Here is a 27557-nt window from a genome sequence, read left to right as displayed (position 1 = left end):
GGCAAATGCAGTTCGAATGCTACTTGTAAGTTTATGAAACAAACAACAAAGAATGATAAACAAACAAACTAATTAGTCCCCAGCGGAGTCGCCATTTTGTTACAGGGAAAAGTGTCTATATAGAACTGCTCTATCCCACTAAGGTGTGACAGCTGCCTTAGAAACAAACAGAGAAAAGCTACTTTCGTTTTTCCTTTATGAATTATAGATAGAGAGGAACAGAAAGACCAACCTCTGTCTTGCGCTAATCTCCTGATTTGATCCCTCTCTTCTTTGATAGTCCTCAGCTACCTGCTCCCTTGCACGCCCAGCTTCACAAAGTACCTGTAAGATCACAGAAGCATAGCACTATACAAAGACATGGATCTATAATCATAAACAATCTAGGATCAGATGTAAATTGACCATACAAATGTAACAAGCATCAATGACACAAAAGCATGGAGGAAAACTCAAATAGCTTTTATTGATAAACAAGAAAAGAGCCAAGAGGAGTTACAACCAGTTGTTCTGACCCAGCATCAACCTCCCAGCAAAGAAGCCCCTCTTCACCTCAAACAAAGCTTAGATCACCCAACAATCTGATGTTTGTCTCAAGAAACCAACAGCAATTCCTTACAATATGCAAAATTCCAGCCTCTGGATCTCTGGGATGAGGGATCCATATATAGATATCTGTAAGGGGGATGAGTCAGCTTGTGATTTGATTAGTGTCTTCTCTCTGATAGTTCTTGCTTCCACTTGGAGACTGATGGTCTCTTACTCATCCTTGGTCGAATTCAGTGAGGCAAGTGTCACAGGAGAAGATTCTGGAAGCTTCCATTGCCTCTCCACCTCGCGGAATGACACTGCCATTTGTCATTTCTCGCCCATCGCACCCCACAGAAGGGACTTTTGAAATGCAACGCACCCTCACAGTGTATTTGGGTGAGATGCAACGCACTTAGCCAGTGGAGCAGCTGCAATGATCCTGTTTTGACCAATTCTGAGCAGTTTCTCATGGAGAACTTCTGGGAGAAGCTGTAATCTGTTGACCTTGTTCCTTTAGGGGTTAGAACAACACTTTTAGGGACTTAGGAGCCCTTGGTTTATGGACATTTCATGCTTGGGGTTGTAGGGCCCAAAAATGTCTATAACACCTGACCCCAACCTTCTAGCTAGTTACGTTAGGAGTAGGTCTATTGAATATTATTTACCTGCATACTCATCCTGCATTCATTATTTATAGTTTGTCTTCTATTTTTTTATTTTTGTTTTGCATCATGTTTTCGTTTAGCCTCCTTCTATTTTGCCTTCTAGTTTTGTTTCCTTGATGTGTGTTGTATTTTCTTTTGTTTTGTAAGATCTTGCATGAAGATGCGCTTTCAGCTCAAAAGGCAATGTGGCAAAATAGAAAAGGACTTTGTGACGCTGCAATAGTTGGCTAACTCTCTATCCGTCTTCCTTGTCTTGGTTACACATTTTGGTCGATGATGTTTTGATGGAAAATATGATCCTTACGTAATGAAAGCCTTGTGTTGAACCATGATCACCATGTCTATTCTGGAAACCTCATGCCTACACGCAGGTCTTTATGTTTCAGTGTTTTTAGGATTATCCAATCAAGTAGAGAAGGACAAGGGGAAAATATAAACTATCAAACCAATATCAAAGGTCTTATATATGATTCTCTGAAGGGAAAACCTCTTCTTCTCTCAATAAGTCGAGATCCCTCTTCCACCCATAAAATAAATAACTGTCGATGCACATTCCTATATAAAATAAATAAATAAAGGAGAAAGAAGAGAAAGAATTCCTGCACAGAGAGGTGAAGCAAGCAACTTCGTGGGGGTAATGTCCAGACCTACTGGAAGCATAGCAATATTTGTGTCCTTGAAGTGACTTCATCTGGGTACTATCTAGGCCAGCTAGTAGGAGAGAAACAACAAAGATGGAGAACTGTACTCTGAAAATCTAAAGCTCGCGGACTTCATTACCCTCTTCTAATTCAAAACATTGTGTGATCGTTGATTTTGTGGCTTTGTTTGATGGAGTAAAGGAATGAAGGGGACTATGTTTATGCATGAGGTAAGTGTGAAAGCCATGGTAATTTGAATGATGAATCAATACTCCCTGAAGAACTAGAACCTGCATGAAAGAATTGATATTTGCGATAATGAGTTATTCTTATCATGTAGACATGTATCACACTCATTTCCAAAGTTTTAAGCACGGTCGTAGAAGTGTCATCACGGTCATCTCAAAGTGTATATCTGGCATCACACTTGTCATAAATCATCGCAAAGTTGTCACACTGAGGGAAGTATGTTGCTAAATTGTTTTGTGTTGATTTGGGGTAGCATCAGATGTGATCTTAGCCTCAACTTTTGGAGGGAGGATTGGGCACATGTATTTCAAAGAACCCAGAAAGTGTTTTGGGAAATTCCACCTAGAAGTGATATTATTAAAATAATTAATATTTTTAATGGGTTCCTAAGTCTAAACTTAGGAAAATCAAAATATTAATGGGAATTAATCTAATCATGGGTGAAATTTCTAGAAAAAGACACGGATCAAGCCAAAACTATCTAAGCCTTTGATTAAGATTTAATCTAGGCCATTGGTTGTCCAACAGGAAGATATAAGAAGGGGCTTGAGGGTCATTTGGAAGGCACACTGAGAGGTCAAGGAAATCAATTTTCTGAAGTGAGAAGTTCTCAGGAGGAAAAATCGATTGAAGAGATCTCTTGTAGCATAGGGGCAGTGAGAATCCAGAAGAAGGAATTTCTGAAGAGTATGAGGCAAAGGGAGAATTAAAAGATGCCCAAAGGAAGGCTGACACTGGCCCACGCAGTGTTGACGTAGAGGCAGCATGGTCCTTGAGGGGAAGTCAAGTTTCCTACTAAGGGAAGTCAAGTTTCAGTCACTGGAAGTCAGGGTGTGAGTCTGGGAGGCAGAAGTTCCATTTTCTCAACTAGCATAGGATCTAGAAGAGGGGCAGCATAAAACCCAGCAAGGATGATGCAAAAACTGTCAAGAATGACAAAGTTCTGTGCAGAGGACACACAGAGGGTGACGCAAAGCCTCCAGTTTAGTAGGATCAATCACCGATTCTCCAGCGATAGGGTGAGATAATTTCACCAGTATTTTGTTCAATATTCTCTTTGTATCAGATTGCTAGTTGAGCATCCTAGAATTGTACTCATATTTTCTCCTAATAAAGCCCTTAGAGTTGCTGCATATGTTTTCCCGCATTAGGTTTTTCTAGGGACATTTGTCCAAAAATAATGGTGTCCTATGTGTTTCTATTTTCCTTACTTAGTTTCTGTGTTTTAGAATCATATTTAATTTGGTGTAGGTTGCTTCAGTAATTTACTTCAATATTTCATGAAGAAATCTAAAATAAGTTTATAATGTAATTTACAATCTAGGTGAAGTAGATTTAGTTGGTCGCAGTGGACTCCTGAGATTGTTAGATCTAGGAATTTTCACATGGTATCGAAGTTGTTGATGTGAAACAGGAAGAGTAGATCTAACACTTAAGCAAGGGCCAACTTATCGTATCAAGCAGCAATTAGAATCCCCTAAGGGATTGCATAGTTCTAGCTAGGAGGGCTATATTTTCGTGGGTGTCTCTCTCTGAGTGAGCCGACAGATAGGTAAGACTACCAAATTGATAATTTTCCAAAGTAGAGGAAGCTATGAAGAGCCACACTGAGCTAGAGGGATGTAGCTTTTTGCAAGCTGAGTGATGGGCAGAAAAGTCGTCAGAAGGAGGAAGAAGATCGCATAGTGAGGGAATACTTCCTGAGTGATTTCTTATCGAGGAAATCAATATTTCTCATTTGCTGACTAGCAAAGGAGCAGCAGCTTACCAACTCCATTAGGGAGTGTGTAAGCCAACCTAGAAGCTATGTAGTGGGGAGAAAGAGGGAGTTGCTTGAAATTTTTTGGAGGATATGGAAACCAGTGCCCTGAGGGATCTGGACAGGTTGGACAGAGCTTCCAACTACATCATATTGAAGGCTAGAATGTATTTCCTTATAGATGAGCATTCCCTCAAGATGTTTCTTGATAGTGTGGTAGTTTTCCCAGCAGATGCAGATCTGCTGAAGAAGTATAGAACTGAGATGGAAAAGGCCAAGAGGTTGATCCTTGATGGATTCAAGGATCGCGTGGTGTGCCATGTTGCTAGAAAAGGGACTACTAAGGAGATGTGGGATGCCTTGGCCACATTGTATCAGGGGTCTTCTAAGAAATGGACGATGTACTTAGAGCAGAAGCTGAGATCTGCTCAGATGTATAAGGGAGAACGTGTGGATCCATTCCTCACAAAACTAAAGGAGACTCATGATGATTTGTCGGTTGTGGGGCACACACTTTAGGATTTAGAGTTAGTGTGATTGTCTCTAAACTCTATCTTGGATGAATGGCAATTCTTTGTCCAAAGTATCCTGGACAGAGCGACATTTCCAAATTGAGATGAGATGTGAGCATCTCTTAAACAAGAAGAGGTGAGGAGAAACCTGCTCAAGGTCAAACTTGATGGAAGTATAAGTAGCAGTGGGTCGAAGCCCAAAGTAGAGGAGGACGATAACACAACCCTTGCATCGAAGGGACAGCAGGGGAAATAGAGACGAAGGAAGTACGTCTCCAAGGTGCAATGTTTCAGATGTGGTGAGATGGGCCACTATGCATCCCAATGTCCTTTGAAGAAAAATGACAAGGATGAGAAACATGACCCTAAGGTTGCATCCGCAAAGATTGAATAGGAGGAGGAGTTCACCATGATAGCCAAGACACCTCCAGGAGGCAGGAGGGCTGATATAGAACTGTAGTTAGATAGAGCTACAGATGGGCAAGATCCTTGAGGATCCCACCTCTTGGATCATCACCTTGCTATGGGAGCCCATGATCAATAGTAGTGGGATGGAGGATTTTTTAGTTAGTGCCATGGAGTGTTCATTCGACAGATGCAGTAGTTAGTAGTGCCAAAATGTGAGTAGTACAGAGCAGAGAGGAATCAATGTGAGTGTAGAACCTCTATTTTACACCTATTTGTCTACCATTTTCCTCCACTTTTCCTTATCTTTCCTTCACTTTTGCCTCATTTTCACCATAAAACCTCTCAGATCATTACATTCAGTGTCAATAAGCATGATCAAGCAAGTTTTGCTAATGGATGCTTATTTGTTTAGTTTTTGACTTACTTGCAGGAATCCCGCAGCTATCTGATGATCCCGCAGCTATCTGAAGATACTGCAGCCTTTTTGTTAAATACTATGATCCACGTGTCGGTTTGCTAGATGGGCCACATGGGCACTCAGGTATTAGTGTGCTCGAGGTTCCTGTCCCTTTGTTCCAGCCATCCACGTCACTTTCACCCATGGTCAAAGCTGGTTTAGCCACGGTCAACTCAAGGTGGTTTAAACGGTGTTTGAGAGCTGTTTGGTCACGGCACCTTAAATGGTGATCTGTCTATGATCTACGGGTGGCAGAGGACGCAATCCAACAGGGGATTTATTATCCATGTCGACAAGAACCACTGAACTCGTCCACGCAACCGTGATGTGTCCAAGGACCATTAATACGCATATTGTTTTATTGTTTTTCTGTTAACTAGTTGTACGCGTAGGATAACTTAGAAGCTCCTATAAATTGATGCGTCTGCGTACGCTCAAAGAACTTTTGATTAGTTGTATTTTGCTGCAATCGTGTTGAATTTAGAAGCGTTTGTGAACTCTGTTTTCTAGTGCTATTCCAGCACTCTGTTTTGTAAACTTTTTGCAAATGGAGAAATCAATATAGCACTGTTTTGAAGTTTCCAGATCTTTGAGTTCTCTTGTGGCTGAATGAACAGAGGGCCCCTGCTCATCTCAGCCTTTGTAAAGTATTTCATGTGCAGCATTCCATTATTTTCTCATTTGTTTCCTTAAGCATGTATAGTTTTATTTACTTGTTTTCCTTTATTTTCAGCTGATCAGTGTTATTTCTTTGCAGGTTTCTTTTAGCCCGGGATTTATTTTATATGTGTTGTGTTTGCTTTACAGCTAATGGTATTTGAAGTTGACAATTCAAGTGCTGCCTTTGTCTTTATAGTTAGTTTTTAATCTTATTTCTCAAAGAGCTGTTAACATACATGAATGATCTTCATCATAAACTACTATCTTTTAAGATCAAAATATCACTAACTTGCAGCTTGTTTGGGTGCTTTTTGGACTGTTCTTAAGCTACTTTCTTTCCGTACTTTACACAGTACATGTGCTTTGAAGTATTGAGTTAGAAAGAGTAAATCATTACCACTAGTCTTTAAAGTAGAAGTTTTTGATTTTAAAGTGCTTCCTAGACTATTTCCTCACTACTTTCTAATCATGCTTTCCATAGTACATATGGCTGAAGTAGAGAATTAGAAATAGCAAATTATTATCATTAGTCTTTCAAGCATATTTTTCTCACTTTTATAATTCCACTTAAGCTACTTTCTTTCCGTGCTTTACACAGTACATGTGCTTTGAGGCATCGAGATAGAGAGAGATAATCTTTATTCTTGGGTTTTAAAAGTGATTCTCTTTTTTTTTATTAGCAGCAACTTGAACGGTGTCTAGTGCCATTGGTAGTGGTCATTTGCTTTCAAGTTTATTTCAAGTCATTTCAATTTCATTTATTCATTCCAAGCATTTCCTTTCAAGCAAATAGTTAGAGATCACTCAACACACACTTCCACTCATTTAGAATTCACTCTACACACACACCATCACTCACTTGTTTATAAATTCTCATTCCATCTAGGAACATAATTAAACCGCAACAACACCCCCAACGATAAGAAAAACTCTAAGAGGATACTTAAGTACATATAGTACACCTTCACTTCATCAGCTTACGAGCCCCGGGTTGACAATAAATACTAGCAATTTAGATAACACTAAATTGACTAAACATTTTGGCGCCGTTGCCGGGGAAGTGAAATTAAGTAGCCATATTCTTAGAAGAAAAAAAATATATAAAAAAAAAAAACAACAACTTCAAGAAAAGAAGTTAATAACCTATCTAAGTATGCTCTCCTCTTGCACTTTGAAGTGATCTGGAGGATCAGAAAGGAGAAAGTTATTAATCTAATAGTTTCTTGAGTATGCTCTCTTCTTGCACCTAGAGTGAACTGGAAGATCAGAAAAAGAACTATTTAACTTGACTTGAGGATAAAATAAAAATGACATGCATAGAGCTAGAGATTCTAGGGGAAGGTTTTTAGCTAGAGCTCGAAGTTCAATTTTTACAAGTCCATCTGCTTCAAGAGATAGACAAGAGATACCTCCCTTATCTCCAACCGAAACTCCTAGTCCTGAAATTCAAGAACCAAGAGTTGACTCTCCTATACCTTCTATTGAGTTTGAACTAGGAAGAGACTCTTCTCTTTCTCCTACCAGACAACCAATTGTAATTGAGGAAATAGACTCACCTGAAGAGGAGGAAGAAATCTCTTCTCATTCACCCTTTGTAGAAGAACCAGAAGATTTTGAAATCCCTAGGAGAATCATCATGGCAGAAGAAGAAGGAGGAGGTAGAGGTAGAGGAGGAGGAGGAAATAACAATAACAATGGAGGAGGTAGAGGTCCCATTGGAGGAAATAGAGATGGGGATAACACATTTGGGTTTCCCATTGTTGATGAGGACTCCCGAGCCACCATGAAAAACATATCGCCATCTGTTCTCCCAAATTTTCATGGATTAAGAACTGAGGACCCTGAAACATTCTTGTTTGAATTTGAAGTTGTGTGTCGAACTTATGACTATCTGGATGATACTCAGAAACTCAAACTGTTCCCATCAACGTTAAAGGATCAAGCTTTGAAATGGTTCATGGGGTTACTTACTCAGTCCATTAGGACCTGGGATGAAATGAAACAAACCTTTTTGGATAGGTATTTGGACTATTGTATGCCTACTAATCATAAGGATGAGGTTTTCAAAATGATGCAAAAAGAAGATGAGAGCTTAGAAGATTTACTTGAGAGATTTCAATATAATTTAAAAAGAGCAAAAATGAGCACCTTGGATGAAGAGACCTTAAAAGCCCTCTTATTAAAAGCCATTAGGGATGAGTGGATAGATATCTTAAACATGATGGGGAAAGGGGATATTTCTCAACTTCCTCTCAGTGATATAGCAGAACTATGTACCCATCTCTCAAGAGGCAAATCAAAAACTCAAAAAGGGCCTAGAGATCCTTCTCTCCTTAGGGCAAATAAATCTGCAACAGGATCAGTGAGTAGGGCTGAAATCGGTAATATGCTAGATGAATTTAAAACTGACATCTTAGGGAGTCTTAGTGAACAAATTGATACCCTTAAGATTCAGAATAAACAAAAGGCAGAAGCCGAGGCTATGACCATTTTTTGCCCGAAGTGTAGAAAGAAGCATGCTTTAAGGGAATGTCCCTTGGAAGCACAAGTTGTGGAAACCTGTGTAATTTGCTCAGAAACTCATGAGACCAAGGAATGTCCTTCAATCCCTGGCCTCAAGGCAGTCTTTCAAGAAGATCCAAGTACGCTTGAATCTCTTTGTTTTGTTGCAAGGAAACCTTGGCAGGGGCAGCAAAATCAAGGGTTTAACAACTCTATGAATTTCCAGCCCCCACCAAATTGGAATCCTTGGCAACAACCTTGGTCACAACCACAAAATCCTTTCCAAGCATGGTTGCAAAGCATGCAAATGCAAAATCCTTATGGGAGATTTGCCCAATTCTATCAATATCCTCAATCCTTTCAGAATCAGCAAGCTCCCCAACTTCCAAATCAAGGTCAACAATTGTCATTACCATTCCCTCAACAACAACCTCCTCCACAAAATCAAAATTCTCAACTCTTGTTACAATCTCAGCAGAGGCCAAATCAACTTCCCTCTCAACCTCAACCAAACCCCAATAATAGGAATCCTCAAAATGCTTATGTGATGGAAGGTCAACCACTTATGGAAGGTCAACCATTCCCTACCTATATGGTTGTCCCTCTCAATGAGGTCCAACTCAGATCAGGTAGAATCTTAGACCAACCTTCTACAAGTACTCAACAACCAAGCATTTCTGAGGAAGAATCTCTCAAAGCCAATAAAGGTTCTGAAGTATCCCTTCAAAACCCAAGCATTAAAGAAAAAGAAAAAGAATCAACTCCCTTAGTAGAGCAACCTACATCTTCAGCTATTCCTCCTTTTCCTGAAAGATTGCAAATTGATAAAGGAGTGGAGAAGCAGATTTGGTTGCCTGACTATAGCTTTCTAGATGAATTGAAAAATGTCTGTATCAAGATCCCCTTGTTAACAGCCATTAAGGAGATTCCCATTCTAGCAAAGACAATAAAGGAGATGAGTTTGAAAAAAACAATAAAAAGAACCAGAGACACAAAAAGGATACATCTAGTTGGAAAAATTGCAAACATTATGATGGGTAAAATTACCATGCAAAAATATGTAGATCCCGGTAGCCCTATTGTTAAAACTCATATTAATGGGGTTGAAATCCCAAATACTTTGATTGAGTTAGGAGCCGCTATCAACATTATGAGTAGACAGACCATGGATCAGTTAAAACTTCCTAATCTTCTCTTTACACCTACTTTGCTGCAACTTGCAGACAGATCAATCATTAAACCTGATGGTGTATTGGAAGACATTCCAGTCTCACTAGACTCTTGGGAGTATCCAGTTGATTTTATGATTTTAACTCCCAAGAACAATCTAGGAGGACATCCTCTTATTTTAGGAAGACCTTGGCTGGCCACAGCTGATGCTTTCATAAGTTGTAGGTCGGGAGACATGTATATATCAGATGGTAATTCTACCAAGAAATTCAACTTGTATCCTCCCGCAAAGGCAATAACAGAAATAGGAGAAGATGAGTGGATTAATGATGAGGAAACTCTTCAACCTGTTCTAACCATCTCTGAAATCAGTGAGGACAGTCAAATTCTAAATACATTAGAAAATTTTGAGGCACCTTTAGAATATGACTCTTCACAATTCCAGTTAGATGCAGATATTGAATATCTCTCCTCTAGACAAATGTCTCTCTTCTCAATGGAAGAGTTTGGTAGTTCTACAGTTGAAATCTTTCCAGGAAAAACATTAAACATTAACAAAAACTTGGAAAGACTACAACAAGAAGAATTAACTAAACTGTTGCAAAAACATTCCACTGCCTTTGCATGGGAATATACCGACATGAAAGGAATCGACCCTAAGACTTGTATTCATCATATTTACATTGAAGAAAACAGCAAACCTATTAGGCAGCCACAAAGACGGATGAATCCAAATCTTAGGGAAATTGTGAAAGAAGAACTTCAGAAATTGCTCAAGGTAAACTTCATTTACCCCATTTCAGATAGCCAATGGGTTTCTCCCTTGGTTATAGTGCCCAAAAAGAATGGTAAATGGAGAGTTTGCATTGACTATCGAGAATTGAACAAGGCAACCTTAAAGGATCATTTTCCTCTACCTTTTATTGATCAGGTATTAGACACTTTAGCAGGTAAAAAGTATTTCTCATTCTTGGATGGTTTTAGTGGTTACAATCAGATTCAGGTAGCACCTGAAGATCAAGACAAAACCACCTTTACTTGTCCTTGGGGGACTTTTGCCTATCGAGTACTCCCTTTTGGTTTATGCAATGCACCAGCCACATTTCAAAGGGCTGTACTAGGAATTTTCTCAGATCTGATTCATGATTGTGTAGAGGTTTACATGGACGATTTCACAGTCTATGGTAATACATTTGAAGAAGCTTTGGCAAATTTGGAAAAAGTACTGGTAAGATGTAAGGAAACAAATCTTTCTTTAAGTCATGAAAAGTGTTTTATGATGTTTACTGAAGGGATTGTTTTAGGACATCATATTTCAGGAGATGGAATCAAAGTTGATAGATCTAAAGTAGAAGTCATCTCTAAGTTACCTGTTCCAAATTGCCAAAGAGATGTTAGAAGTTTTCTTGGGTTTACTGGTTATTACAGAAGATTTATTGAAAACTTCACAAAGATAGCATCCCCTCTTTTCAAATTACTTACCAAAGATTGTGAATTTAAGTGGGATCCTGAATGTCAATCTGCCTTTGAAGCTTTAAAGTCTAGAATATCTGAAGCACCCATTTTAAGGGGTCCAAATTGGAAACTCCCTTTCCACATTTCTACTGATGCTTCAGATACAGCTTTAGGAGCTGTTTTGGGACAAAAGGATTTGATCCCTTATGCCATTTATTACACGAGTAAGAATTTGACTCCTACTGAGTTAAATTATACTGTTACTGAAAAGGAGTTTCTAGCCGTTGTTCATGCTATAAACAAGTTTAGACACTATATAACCGGCTATGAAACCTTTGTCCACACTGATCACTCTGCCATTAGATACCTCATGAACAAACCAGTCACTAATGGTAGAGTTACAAGATGGCTTTTGCTTTTACAAGAATTCAACATAACTGTGTTAGATCGACCAGGTAAGCAGAACACAGTAGCTGACTTCTTGTCCAGAATCCAAAACACTAATGAGGACTCTCCGGTAGAGGACAAATTTCCAGATGAGTATTTGTTTGCAGTAACTACCAAGACTCCTTGGTATGCTGATATTGCTAATTATTTAGTTACTGGAAAATTACCTTTACATTTATTTCCTAATGAGAAAAGGAAAATCATTCAGGATAGTTCACTTTATTCTTGGATTTCTAATGAATTGTTCAGAACAGGGCCAGATTTGATGATCAGAAGATGTGTACGAGAGGATGAGATGCCTGACATCCTTAAAGCATGTCATGACGAACCTTGTGGCGGACATTTTTCTGATAAGAGGACTGCCTATAAAATCCTTTCATCAGGATATTATTGGCCTTCTCTCTTTAAGGATGCAAAGCAATATGTTAAAAGGTGTGACAGTTGTCAGAGAACTGGGAGACCAACTCTTTCAAATGAAATGCCACTACAGCCACAGGTATGCATCGAACCTTTCGAGAAATGGGCTCTAGATTTTGTTGGACCAATTAATCCGCCATCCAAGCAAAATAGATATATACTGGTTTGTACTGATTATGTTACCAAGTGGGTAGAAGCTATAGCATTAACTTCTGCTACTGAAAATTCAGTTGTTCAATTTCTTTTCAAGGATATTTTCACTCGTTTTGGTGTCCCAAGAGAAATTGTAACAGATCAGGGAAGCCAGTTTACATCAAGGATGGTGGAAAAGCTGATGGAGGAATATAAGATTAAGCATAGAACATCTACTCCATACCATCCGCAAGCGAATGGTCAAGTAGAATCTACAAATAAAGTTCTTGAAAGCATCATCACAAAGACTGTTCATCTTCATAGAAGAGATTGGGCAGAAAGGCTTCCTGAAGCCTTATGGGCCTATAGAACTACATGGAGGAACACTACAGGACATTCTCCCTATGAACTTGTTTATGGGAAGGAAGTCCTGTTCCCCATTGAGTTCCAAATCAAGACCTTCAAGACAGCAGTTCAATTGGGGATGAGCTTAACAGAAGCCCAGAAGCACAGAATGGACCAGTTAAATGAACTAGATGAAATGAGACAAGATGCAATTCTAAGAACCGATCTAGTTCAGCACCAAAGAAGCAAATGGCATGATCGACATATCAAAGAAAAGAAGTTTCAAAAGGGTGATTGGGCACTCTTGTTTGATTCAAAATTTAAAGACTTCAAAGGAAAATTTCAAACTCATTGGCTTGGGCCATATGAGATTGATGAAGTCTTTAACAATGGAGCAGTTAGAGTGAAGACTATTGATGAACTTCAAACTCCCTTTATTGTGAATGGCCACCGGTTAAAAGTCTATCACAAGCCACTCTCAAGAGAGGAGTTTGTTAAGTTATTCCAAGGCGATTCTGAAATGAGGCTGGTGGAGAAGAATTCTTCTCCTCCATCAGCCTAATCTCTGTTTCTTTCAATTTCAATTTCAATAAAAAAAAAAAAAAAAAAAAAAAAAAAAAAAAAAGAAAAAAAAAAAAAAAAAGAGAAAAAAAAAAAAAAAAAAAGAAAAGAAAAAATGAATAAATGTATGAACCTGAAAACCAATCTCTGATTGGCAGTCTCATGCAGAAAACATAAGGTGAAAATCAGGGTCACCTGACACCTCATGTTTTCCAAAAAAAATCTCTCTCTTTCTTTCATTTCCATTTCATTTATTTCATCTCACCATTTTCTTTCATCTTACCATCTTCACTTCACCTCACTGCTTTTCACTCATTCATTCATTCATTCATTCATTCCATTTCACTTCATTAATAAAGTTTTTTTTAGGCAACTAAAGTATTTTATGCAGCTAGAAGACTTCATTACAGTTTCTGCAGCCATTTGACAATCCTGCAGTCGATTAGCTTTCCTGCAGCCTTCTGTACCTGCACAAGAAACACAGTTTGTCTGAAGAAAATATTTACAGTTCAAAATCATCAAAGACAAGGAGAAAAGATCATGTGCTAGCAATAAAGTTAACAAAAGGTTAGTAAATCATCAGAAGCCAAATCAAATGTGATCCGAGGTATGTTCAAAACTCTAAACCTATGGTTGTTTCATTATGCGAACTTTCTGGGTTATGTTTTGTTGGCCACTAAACGTAATGATTACCCATTTTCTTTTTCCCATGCGACTACAAATCTCCGAATCCTCCACGTCTACCAGCTCATAATAACCACGATTTTTGAAATTACATATGGCTGTTTCGGTCATTAAGGTCCTATACCCTAATGACGTAACCTACCGCATTACGTCTCTCAGCTCTCGTCCCACAGCCATGTGTCACTCCACATCCGAAATTGGAGAATGTAGCCGTTCCGTTCGTCATTTCAAAACCCTCTATGTTCATAACACCCTATTCCTCGCCATTATCTCCCTTGTTTCGTTTTCACTCACTACGATTACCTCCATAAACCATCCTCTGTTTTCCCTCTGCCGTATAGCCGTAAACCTGTAATACAGTCGTATTACGACTGTTAGTCACTGTTTTTACCGTGTCCACGCTAATTCCACCGCTTAACTCTAAATTCAAGCCGTGAATTCCCGGTGTCTGAGACTGTTTATGCACCGTATACCCTTTGTTCCACAGAGTCTGAACAGAGACCGAGAAGTTACTGTGTGAAGTTACGGAGTTACTGTGTAAGGTCACCATCAAATTTGTGTTTAAACAAAGCTGAAGAGTCGATGGGAAAGCTTCTGAGGGCTGAACCGGAAGGTTCGAAATTCTTGGAGGCATATCCACAGGTTGAGGAGGCACTACAAAAAGCCAATTGGTTACAATGTATCAGAAAGTTTAAGGGCTACCATAAGGAAGTAACCAAAGCCTTTGCAAGATCGCTTACGGATAAGGACAGCCAGGCAAAGGTGGGAGATTTAACAATTACAGTCAGCGAAGGAAGCATAGCAAGGGCTACCTCTCTTCCACAAACCGGTGAACGTTGGTTCAAAAACCGGGCAGTCCAGGATCAACAATGGAAGCGGATTTTTAAAAACCCAGGTATGGACACAAGTGTTTTTACCAAAGGCATCCCAATTTCCCATGTTAAAGAAGAATGGAAAATTCTATTGTTATTAGTACAAAAGTTTTTCACCTGTGAAGGGAGATTTGGAGTGTTGTATGTCTATCATGGTAAAATTATGCTGCAGTTTCAAGGAGAACATGATATAAACCTTCCTTATTTCCTATTTCAAAGCCTTAGGAAAATGTGTTCCATGGCTCAACGAAATCCACGAAATGTAGAAGCTTACCTTTGTCACCATGGTCTTGTAAAGTTATTGATAGAAGAACAGTTCAAAGAAAAACAAGACACATGGGAAAAATTCCTTGTAAGGAATCATTTTGCAGAGCCTGGAGAGTCTTCTATACCTAGAAAGAGCAGAAGGAAGAGAAGGGAAAGTATCTCTGAGACTGATGTCTTAGAAGGACAAACTGTAGAAGAAATAGAAGTCCATCATCCTGAACCTGAGATTGAACCCACTGAAGACAGTGCTCAAGAGGTCATCTCGGAAACCCTCGCTGAACTTGCTAAGGAAGCTGCCAAAAAGAAAAGAGAGGACAAAAAGAAACAAAAACAAGATAAGGGGAAATCCATAATCCGAGAAACTGACCAGACCCCAGAGCATTCTAGTGGTGAAGAAAGAGATAACCAGCCTTTAGCACAGAGGATAACTAAACTCCATGAGAAAACTGCCCTCTCTGAGAAAGTAAAAGCTCAAAAACCAAAGGAAAAGGCACAAAAAGAAACACATAGTGCTGCCACTGTAAGAAGGAGTAGTAGATTGCAGAATAAAAGGAAAGCCACGAGGACACTCTTCGTTGATCTTAGCACACCTGAGAAGGGTGCTACACAAGCAGACCTTGAGGATAGTCCATCATCACGTGAGGCAGCTACTCCTCCAAGAGAAGACAGTCCATTTCAGCCGGAGTTTGAAACTGAAATTGAACATGAATATAGTCCAAGGAAGTCACCAATTGTTGACCCAATTCAACAAGAGGTGTACAACTATTATGAGACATTAGTGCAAAACACTGCTGGCCCAAGTAATGTCATACCTCATGAGCAGCAAATAGATTTACTTAGACAAGAAATCTATGAACTGGAAGTGCTGAACCGTCACATTAAACAGAGAAATGAAGAAATGAAGCAGCAAGCTGATATTGCCAAGGCAATCCAAGATAATACCTATCTTCACATGAGCATGTGGCAGAAGAAACATAGCAGACTCAAGAAGAGATGCAGAAGGCTGAACAGAGCCTTAATTAATTTGAAATTCAGATGCATGTTCAAGAGGCCAAAGGTTAATGTTTCTACACAAAGGAAGAGAAGGAGGTTGGATGTCCTAGCTGAGGCATCCCAGCAGATGGACTGAATTGTGTTTTCATTGCATGAGGACATGCAATACCCTCGGAGTGGGGGTATGTAGAACCTCTATTTTACACCTATTTGTCTACCATTTTCCTCCACTTTTCCTTATCTTTCCTTCACTTTTGCCTCATTTTCACCATAAAACCTCTCAGATCATTACATTCAGTGTCAATAAGCATGATCAAGCAAGTTTTGCTAATGGATGACTATTTGTTTAGTTTTTGACTTACTTGCAGGAATCCCGCAGCTATCTGATGATCCCGCAGCTATCTGAAGATCCTGCAGCCTTTTTGTTAAATACTATGATCCACGTGTCGGTTTGCTAGATGGGCCACATGGGAACTCAGGTATCAGTGTGCTCGAGGTTCCTGTCCCTTTGTTCCAGCCATCCACGTCACTTTCACCCATGGTCAAAGCTGGTTTAGCCACGGTCAACTCAAGGTGGTTTAAACGGTGTTTGAGAGCTGTTTGGTCACGGCACCTTAAATGGTGATCTGTCTATGATCTACGGGTGGCAGAGGACGCAATCCAATAGGGGATTTATTATCCATGTCGACAAGAACCACTGAACTCGTCCACGCAACCGTGATGTGTCCAAGGACCATTAATACGCATACTGTTTTATTGTTTTTCTGTTAACTAGTTGTACGCGTAGGATAACTTAGAAGCTCCTATAAATTGATGCGTCTGCGTACGCTCAAAGAACTTTTGATTAGTTGTATTTTGCTGCAATCGTGTTGAATTTAGAAGCGTTTGTGAACTCTGTTTTCTAGTGCTATTCCAGCACTCTGTTTTGTAAACTTTTTGCAAATGGAGAAATCAATATAGCACTGTTTTGAAGTTTCCAGATCTTTGAGTTCTCTTGTGGCTGAATGAACAGAGGGCCCCTGCTCATCTCAGCCTTTGTAAAGTATTTCATGTGCAGCATTCCATTATTTTCTCATTTGTTTCCTTAAGCATGTATAGTTTTATTTACTTGTTTTCCTTTATTTTCAGCTGATCAGTGTTATTTCTTTGCAGGTTTCTTTTAGCCCGGGATTTATTTTATATGTGTTGTGTTTGCTTTACAGCTAATGGTATTTGAAGTTGACAATTCAAGTGCTGCCTTTGTCTTTATAGTTAGTTTTTAATCTTATTTCTCAAAGAGCTGTTAACATACATGAATGATCTTCATCATAAACTACTATCTTTTAAGATCAAAATATCACTAACTTGCAGCTTGTTTGGGTGCTTTTTGGACTGTTCTTAAGCTACTTTCTTTCCGTACTTTACACAGTACATGTGCTTTGAAGTATTGAGTTAGAAAGAGTAAATCATTACCACTAGTCTTTAAAGTAGAAGTTTTTTATTTTAAAGTGCTTCCTAGACTATTTCCTCACTACTTTCTAATCATGCTTTCCATAGTACATATGGCTGAAGTAGAGAATTAGAAATAGCAAATTATTATCATTAGTCTTTCAAGCATATTTTTCTCACTTTTATAATTCCACTTAAGCTACTTTCTTTCCGTGCTTTACACAGTACATGTGCTTTGAGGCATCGAGATAGAGAGAGATAATCTTTATTCTTGGGTTTTAAAAGTGATTCTCTTTTTTTTTATTAGCAGCAACTTGAACGGTGTCTAGTGCCATTGGTAGTGGTCATTTGCTTTCAAGTTTATTTCAAGTCATTTCAATTTCATTTATTCATTCCAAGCATTTCCTTTCAAGCAAATAGTTAGAGATCACTCAACACACACTTCCACTCATTTAGAATTCACTCTACACACACACCATCACTCACTTGTTTATAAATTCTCATTCCATCTAGGAACATAATTAAACCGCAACAACACCCCCAACGATAAGAAAAACTCTAAGAGGATACTTAAGTACATATAGTACACCTTCACTTCATCAGCTTACGAGCCCCGGGTTGACAATAAATACTAGCAATTTAGATAACACTAAATTGACTAAACAGTGAGGAGGCACAGTACAGAGCTTCAGCAATGTAGTGGCTTCATAAGGAAATGTTGTACTAGCAGCAGTTATGATTTCAGAACCAAGGTGTATCCACTAGATACTTGTCCAGTTTTTGGGTGTTTTTAGTTGCTTCTCTCAGCAACTGAGTTGAAGTACAGATGCAGTGTTAGCAGTGGCAGTTCTAGCAGCATAGCAGATGCAATGTTTGAGAGGGAGATGCAGTACAAATGAAGCATTGGAAGTGGCAGTGTCAAAGGTAACATTGTAGTAGCAGGAACAACATAGTAGTTGGTGGACATCATGTCAGACATCAATGATGTAGATGGCGATGCTTCAGAGTCGGAGCAATATGCAGCAACAATATATTTCTAGATCACATTCCTCACTAAGAGGGAGTGTTGATTTGGGGTAGCATCGAATGTGCTCTAAGCCTCAAATTTTGTGGGGAGGCTTGGGCGCGTGTATTCCAAAGAACCTAGAAAGCGTTTTGGGAAATTCCACACAGAAGTGATTTTATTAAAATAATTAATATTTTTAATGGGGTTCCTAAGTCTAAACTTAGGAAAATTATAATATTAATGGGTATTAATCTAATCATGGGTGAAATTTCTAGAAAAAGACATTGATCAAGCCAAAACTATCTGAACCTTTGATTAAGATTTAATCTAGGTCGTTGGTTGTCCAACAGAAAGATATAAAAAGGGGCTTGAGCGTCATTTGGAAGACACACTGAGAGGTCAAGAAAATCAGTTTTCTGAAGTGAGAAGTTCTTAGGAGCAAGAATAGGTTGAAAAGATTTCTTGTAGCATAGCGGCAGTGAGAATCTAGAAGAAGGAATTTTCGAAGAGTATGAGGCAAAGGGAGAATAGAAAGATGCCCAGAGGAAGGTTGACGCTGGCCCACGTAGAGGCAACGTGGTCCTTGAGGGGAAGTCGAGTTTCTTGCTAAGGGAAGTCAAGTTTCAATTGCCGGAAGTCGGGGTCTGAGTCCAGGAGGCAGAAGTTTGATTTTCTCAGCCAGCAGAGGATTTGGAAGAGGGGAAACATAATACCCAACAAGGGTGACGTAGAAATTGTCGGTAGTGATGCAGTTCTATGTAGAGGCCACATAGAGGGTAATGCAAAGCCTCCAATTCAGCAGGATCAGTCACTGATTCTCCAGTGACAGGGTGAGATCATTTCACCAGTCTTTTGTTCATTATTCTCTCTCTATCGGATTGCTAGTTGAGCATCCTAGAATTGTACTCAGATTTTCTCCTAATAAAACCCTTAGAGCTATTGCACCATTTTCCCGCATTGGGTTTTTCTAAGGAAATTTTTCCAAAAATAACGGTGTCCTATGTGTTTCTATTTTCCTTGCTCAGTTTCTATGTTTTAGAATCATATTGAATTTGGTGTAGGCTGCTTCAGTAATTTACTTCAATATTTCATGAAGAAATCTTAAATAAGTTTGTAATGTAATATACAATCTAGGTGAAGTAGATTTAGTTGGTTGCAGTAGGATTCCTAAGATGGTTAGATCTAGGAATTTTCACATTTTGGATGATATATGTTGTGTCATCAAGTATCTAATTGTGTGATCACAATAAAGTCTTATTATTGTTCACATCAACTTCCTAATTCCCACACTTACTCAAAACTGGAAAACTTCCCAACTGGGAAACCTAGCCTCATCCAACCCTCCTGAACTATGCATTATGTAGTCTTAGCCCTCAAGTTTCAACCCTACCTCTCAGCACTATGCAATACATAGTTCCTGCTTCCCTGATTTCCCCAACTGCGCAATCATAGTGTCCAAGCTCAACCTCTCACCTCCAAAATTGTGTAATTTCTCTCTCCTACCCAGTCAAAACTGCACATTGCACAATCTCAAGGCTCAAGCCTCAGCCTTGACCTTCTTAATTGCAAAATTATGAAATAACCTAGCTTCTTCTGCCTTCTAGAACAAATCAGTGCTCAAGCCCTCAGTCTGGCTCCCTGAGCTCCCCAAATGCGTAATCGTCTTGCACAGTCCAACCTAAATTGTGCATTTTGCAGTCTCAAGGCTCAAGCCCGACCCTTAACTTCCTGTGCTACACAAATGTGCAACCACTGAGCCTCTACCCCAACCTACCACCCGGTTCTGACTCAGTCAATGGATTATCATGTAACATCTTAGACTAGGGGTTTATCACATTGATGTCATCTTTTCATGAGTGAATTACAAATGCAGGTACTCTATCATGTTATGACAGGATGATGAAGAAGGAGATGCAAAAGGAGAACATGCTAGAAGAAACCTATGTAGTTGGGAATGCAAGTTGATCGATCAGGAGAAAGAAAAGAGATAATAGTTTGCGACCACCACTCAAGACCTGATAACACTGTGTTAGCTACCTATACCCATAGGTTTCATTTTTCATGATTGGCATGGGAAGTGCCAATATGATCTACTTTGGGGATGCAAAGATCTCATATTCTGATGGAAAACACACATTTGCATTTAGTTGATGCTGCCCTATCTCCCAATGGGTGATCCAACAGCTTAAGCTAGGTCAGGCCATGTTTCAATTTTTGTTATAGATTAGAGAAAGAAGTCTGTCCAAACAGTTCAATCTTGGCAGACAAAGTAGTTAGGTAGAAAAAGAAGGTTCCCAACTGTTTAATCTGGGACCCTGGAAGTAATAAGGATAGATCTAGATAGAAAATCAAAATAAAAAGCCAAAAGAAAAGAAAAAGGCACATAAGGGTTTGCAAGCCTAAGTGCACCCTCCATGAAGAAACAAAAAATGCTAGGCAAGTAGATGGGGTTGCAGAAATGGCATTTATTTCAACTGAATCTTGCTGGTCTAACATGAAAGAAACATCAAGGCATAGAGAAGCTTCTCTTCTCCATCATGTTGCAGCAAAGCAAAGGAGCATGTCTAACTTCCTCTTTCCCCCCCTTTCACATTCATTACTAACATCCCCACACCAGTTGCCTTCATGAAAGAATTCAAGGTTTTATGTTGGTTCTTGGTTCTTTAAGAGCCACATTTCTTGTCTAAAAATTCTTTTTACTTTGATCTACTCTCTAAACTAAGTGGTTTTCATATAAACTTAGTGTTTCATCCTCTCACCCCCTTCCCCCCCTTCATATTAACCCCTAACTTCTTATTATCTAAATCCCTTATGTTCCCCTTTTCCCTACTATTGTAACACCATGGTGTATAAACCCCTAAACATGTATAAATATCCCCCCTTGTTAGCACTATAGCTAAATAAATTTGTTTAAGGGAGACATTAGTCCACCAGGGACTATGGTCAACCCTGTCATGGGATTACTCTAGCCTCTGGTTGGAGTAATAACCTCCCCCCAATCCATCATCCCCCCTCTTTTCCTAAAGAATTTCATCAAAGAGCCCCTTTCCCTTCACTCAAACCTAATCATAACCCTTTTTCCCCCCACAGATTAACTCAAACCCCGAAAACCCACAAAAAACCCAATATCTAAAGTCCCGCATCCCAAATATTAAAATGATTCTTTTAATATACGGGCAGGTCCCCCCCAACATGCGCGACCGGTTAAAACTCCCACCGCCCCAGATCTAACGGTGGGCGGTCAATCTCGGATCCCGACCTGCCTCCCTTTAACGTCCGGGGAGAGGGCGGTAATGGGGGCCGTACCCAGGACGCGTGGCATGTGCTGGGGTTGTTCGGAGCCCCCCTCCCCGATACCGCCTATCACCAAAGGTGGTGCGGGGAGACCGCTTACCACCTCCCTAATACCACCCCTGCGGCACCACGTCACTCACACGTCATCATGACGTCGTGCCTCCTCCGCCCGCCCCTGCGCCGCGTGGCCTTCCACGTAGCCCTGCCACTGTTCTCCGCCCGCCACCATGTCCGTCCGCGCTGGCCTCCAGCTCAGCGTCCACGTCACCCTCCGTACCCCGAGACCCGCCATGACGTCGTGCTGACGTCATTGGCGGAAAAAGCGCCAATGACCCTTTTTGCCCAAATTTGTCGTTAAAAACAGCCAAACTAGCCGTTTGTGGTCATTTTCAAGCGAAAAGGATGCAACCATTGTTAACCTGTTTACCACGAAATTGCCTCCGAGCCATCAAATTCAAGGTTGCAGCTGCCATCACTCGTCAATCCAGCTGCAGTGAGCTCCCCCTGCTCGGCCCGAGGACGTTCAGTGCTATTTTTCCAGGTATTCACCGCAAGCTCCTTGTTTCGCCCCTATGCATGCCATTTCTATACAAATTCTCCACTAAGCATCGCTCAAATCCTAAATTACACACTGTCTACTACTGAATTTGCAATTAAATCAACCTGCATTGCCCCAGCTCCAAGAATTTGACATTCTAACCATAATTCGCGGCTTGACAATTACAAATTTAGCCCCGAGTTGCTCGGCATTGTTCCCTTTTGCCGGGTGGAAGCCCAAGTCTGCATGTCACCAAATTGAAGCCCGCACACCCTCTGCAATCACCCTCATCAATTCACAATCCCTGTGAATTTACCAAAAAACAGCAGAGACAAGTCTGCCAAGCCTGCTTATCCCACTTTGAAGAAAAATCCAAGCATTATCTACAGTAAGCCTGTCACTTAAGCTCTGAAGAACCTTGCAAACCATTGCACTCACCTTGTTCAAAATCAGATTACACAATGGCTGCTCCTGCACCCTCAGCCCTCACTGTTGCTCCTATAAATGCACCAAATAAAGACCTGGAGTCCTTGCCTCTTGCTGACAGGGACTACCTCATTGAAGACTTTGTGGGTAACAGGGACTTTTTGCAAACCTTCAGGCAATTAAGAGATGACTACCTGAATGGTCAGGATACATATGGGATATGGGAGTCAAATCTGCCATACTACTGTCTCCCCTCTGTCAATGTTTTCCCTGAGATTATTCGCCTATGTGCTGAAAATTATGATGTGCAGCACAGAGCTATTAAGTCTCCATCTGGGAGCATCCTCTTTCACATTAATCCTGAATCCATCAATAAGATGCTCCACTTTGATCAAACTGAGCTGCTGTTCCCTTTTTCCATGAATTATCTGCTGGACACTGGTACCAAGATGACCAGTGAGGATATTCAAAAGATCACCAGGACATTTATGAGACCTAAATGCCAGCCCACAGGGCCACCTCCCTACTTGGATGTCTATTTTCCTAAGGTAGGCAGACTATTGTTAGACATGATTGCTTATGTGTTGGGATATAGAACAAGTGAGCATGTGGATGAAACAATGCTGGTATTGCTAGCTGCTTACAGCCTAGGCCAACCCCCTGCCCGCAAATATAACTTTGCCAAGTTCATAGCTAACAAGATTCATGATCAGTTGTGCAAAGTAGACAGACAGGGTGTCTTCAAGTATTCATCCTATATCTACCACCTTTTCATGTACTATCAGTCCGAGGTTTTTCCATGCTACATCAAAAAGCTGGATTATAAAGGGGAAAGAAGATCTGTTATCTTCTGGACATCTGTCTATCACAAAGTCCAAAATTCACCCTATTCCTATTGTGAATTTATTGACCAATTTGTATACCCTGTCTCTTGCTTATTGATGAGGTCCCCTCCTCCCAGAATATCAACTGAAATACAGAAAGTCCTGCAGCTCTCCAAGAATTACAAAATAGGTGATTGGTACCTATATGAGGATCATACAGTCATCAGAGTCTATGGCTGTGAGCTCTGTCCATACAGGCTCCCAAAATATGTGTCTATGAGGATATTTGCCTTGGAGTATTATAGGCAGTTAATTCACTCTGACCTCACTCACTTTCACAGCTCCAAAAAGAAAGCCCATCTCAAGTTCAAGCACCAGGTGGGCCCCTTCATCATGAATAAAAAAGAAGGATGGGAAGATGCTGACCTAATCCTCAAAGACAAATACAAGCTATCACATAGTTTCCGGTGGGTCCCTTACGACCCTGAAGGCTTCATTACTGCTAGAAGAGTCAAGTACAGGCTACTAGGTTATAAGCATTGCAAATATCCACACATTGAAAAATATGCCAACCAACAAGAATGGCAGCAGGATACTTTAATTGAAAAATTAACTGAAGAAGAGACAATGCTAAAGAATGTCAAGGAACTGGAAAAGACTCTTGACCTAGATTCTGTGCAGCAGGTACCCTTCAAACGACCGCACTCAGCAGGAGAAGGGACCTTGGCCTCAAGGACTGCACCAGCCACACAGGCACCTTCTACAGCAGCACCAGGTACAGACAAAGGGAAAGGGATAATGGGTGCTGAAGAAGAAACCGTGAAAGAAAAGCCTGCCCCTTCAAGTGAGCAGCAACAAGAACAGACTCCCCCTCCACAAACTGAGCCACAAACAGCTCCAATTTTGCAGACCCCAGCACAGGAGGAGAAGGGTACAAAAAGAGATAGAGAAGAGTCCACTCCTGCTAGTGGATCCTCCCAACAACCCCAGACCAAAAGGCAAAGGGCTGACTCCCCAGAGGTAGAAGACATCACTGAAGAAATCCTTGACAGTTCAAGGAAAGACAGGGAGGGCAGCCAGCATACAGGTACAAGCTCCTTTCAGCAGGAGCAAGGATTACAACTTTGTTTGGAGGTGTCTTCCTCCTCTCAGTAGAGCAAGAAGCCCAAAAGCACTAAGGCTTCTTTCAAGCAAATAAAGGCACAGAATGACTTGCTGAGGGTGGAATTTTATAAACAATTTCTTAATGCAACACCAGCCCAAAAAGAAAGGCTAATGTCTGTATATGACATTCAAGAGGAGAAAATGATCCTCAGCCATTTCAAACCTACAGTGCCCCATCCAAAATCAGCGGCAGATTATGTGAAGACAAGGGTGGAGGTCCTAGCCAAAGACATCCATCCCATGGACCAAATTGAACTCCACAAACAGACTGGAGAAATGGTCTATGCAACCTTGGTAGACAGGGCAACCATGGCCCATGAACTAAAAGAGTCACTAAAAAATACCAACACTCAGTTGGATTTTGAAAGAATGTCCTCCCTAGCCAAAGACAACAGAATAAAATCACTTGAGGACATTATTATCGACCTAGGACATGATCCTAAGGATCCTAAGGGTGTAAGGGCCCTTATGAAGAAAAAGGAGGATGACCTCAATGCATTAAAGATGAAGTTAAAGCTGCTGCCCACAGAGCACCCTCAAACAGCAGAGATACAAAAGGAAAAGCAGGTTGATGAGCAACTGGACCTCATAATTCAGCTAAACCAGAAGGTCCTCGATTTGGAGAAAGAGCTTGAAGGGGCATTACAAGATAAACAGGGAGAATCCACATCCCAAGCTCCTCCAACTACCTCAACCACTGCAACAACTACAGAGGCAGCAGTGGCTCCCACAACAGAAGCAGCAGCAACAACAACAGCTCCAGATTCCAGCACAAGCGTGGAAGAATTGACTAAGGCCATTAAAGAAATGGAGCTCCAGGCAAATGAAATAAAACAGGCCAAGGAAAAATTGGCAGAATTAGATGCCAAATATGATAAATCAAAAATGACTGTGGTAGAACAAGGCAGAGAAATAAAGGCCCTAAAAGACAAGATAAAGGCCTTGGAGAAAGAGCTGAATCTGGAAAGCACCATGGCTCAAATAAAAAGGATTCTATGGGCCAAAATTGACCAATCCATCACTAAGCAATGGAAGTCAATTAAAACCATACATGAGCAGATGGATTTAATCGGCCAGGCACAGACAGAGATTCAAAGGGCCAAGACAGCGCTGGGAAACAGGCCTGACCAGGCCAATAGAATGATAGACTTTTTGAACAGGCAAGAAAAGGAGGAACTGGCAGCCATTGGCATAGTCAACAGAACAGAGGCCGTCCTCACAGCTAAGAAGGTACTCACTCTCAGGAATTATGTACAAACTGTGGAGAGGAAGTGCTATGAAATACAGGCTGAGGTGGATGAGTACCAACTCAAAATGGCAGCACTACAAGCAAAAGGACTGCCCAGCCTACTAAGCAGTGCAGGAAGACTGATCTCCAGAGAGCAGTACACCAACAGGATGGCGACTTACATTGAAAATCAAATCACTGCATCTGGCAGTACTTCTGAGGAAATAGGGCCTCCAACAGGACAGAGCTTATACAATAAACTTGAAGGCCTGTTTTTTATTGAAAATGAGGTAAAGCACCTTTTTGAAATTCCTCCAAATTTTTACAGATATACAGAGGCCGATGAAACTTTAGTGAAAATTCAGATACATCAGTTGCCCAAGGAGGATTGGTGGCAGGCAATGCTTCAAATTCTGCCACGATAGCTCCAGTTGCTCAGTCATTGCCAGCTCCAACTCACTAGAAGACAAACAGCAGAATAAAGTTAGCATTTAAGGCAGCTGAAAGGTGACTAAGCACATGGAGAATGACAGCTAGCCCAAAGGATAAGAAGATACGCAAATTTTGGATAGCGTACCCTCAACCGACTCCAACAGCCACCAAGTCAACAGTTCATGACTATTTTGGACAGCTAAAGCACTGAAGAGTTATTACAGCATTAACTTTCTCAGCTACAAGGCTCCAGGAGTTGGCATAACATCAATGAGCCATTAACTCATTTCCTTGATATTTTTCTTATGTAAATTTTGTATATATACCCCCCTTAGCAACGCATAAGGGGTTGGTGATTTTCACTCTGAGGGAAATGTATTGTACACTTTCAGATTATCTAATACAAAGGGCTGGACCAGCTCAGTGATTTCCTGAAAATTTGATGTCTTGCTGATGACATGCGTGCTGTTGCAGAATTCTTGTGCTGTCTGATGGAATAATAAGTTTTTCTTAATCTCTGTTTTGTCTTCTTATGTTATTAAATCATACTCATGTTTCACTGATCTAGCAATAGAGAAAAGGGATAGTGCAGGATATGTTTGGTTACACCCTGTGCTCAATCTTTTATTGCTGTAAATGTTTTCTTCAGAATTAACTATGGACATGAATTCTTAAATGCTCATGTTTTTCATTAATTCTATAACTATGAATGTTATCTAGAAATTCTTCAGTGCTTCTAAATAGCATTCTCATTTCTTTTACATATCAGTTTATTGGAAGATTCTTAATGGCCTTCCATGAACTGGATACATCACACTTAATCACAATTTCAAAGCATTGTTTCTCAGACACTTACCCAACTCTGCAGCATCACTACTGTATCAACACAGCACACCAAACTACTAAAGGACCACTGACTCCATACCCAATGGCCTAGAACATTCTAGTGAACACATAGACATCTTGATTGAAATCATCACCCAACCAAGTCCAAAAACAAACCTTAAGCATCATAGCTAGCCTAAAATTCTTCTCAAAACAGAGACAAACCTTAAAGAGAGAGCCCTTTCTGATTACAGTTTGGCTAGAAGCTGTAATCCAAATATTGGTTAGTGGTTACCCCGGCTGTATTCCCTTGGGAGTCAAAGGGAACAACCTGGGTGTTAACATAATTGGCGACTCCACTGGGGAGTTCCTCAGGATTTTCTAATTTCTGTATATTTCTTAAAACTGCTTCAGTCAATTTTCATGCTAGCTTTAAGATATACACAGTCACTCCAAAATCTTGTCTGGCCCTTGTAGACACAAAAATATTCCAAAAGACATACTAAATAACAAGTTCAGAAGCTGGCTCCCAAGAAGAATCCGTGATATACAAGGTCAAATCCTGACCCCAATCCACCAAATGTTTTTGAAAATCCTAATACAATCCCTAAAATCATTAGGAAGTAGCAAGGACGGGAAACTTTTGCTGATTTAAGTCCTGAGAC

This window comes from Pinus tabuliformis, chromosome 5_1, assembly GCF_031772625.1.
Source record: "Pinus tabuliformis cultivar Carrire ecotype Pingquan chromosome 5_1, CPIR1, whole genome shotgun sequence".
Lineage (NCBI taxonomy): Eukaryota > Viridiplantae > Streptophyta > Pinopsida > Pinales > Pinaceae > Pinus > Pinus tabuliformis.
Note: the sequence above shows the minus strand (reverse complement) of the source record.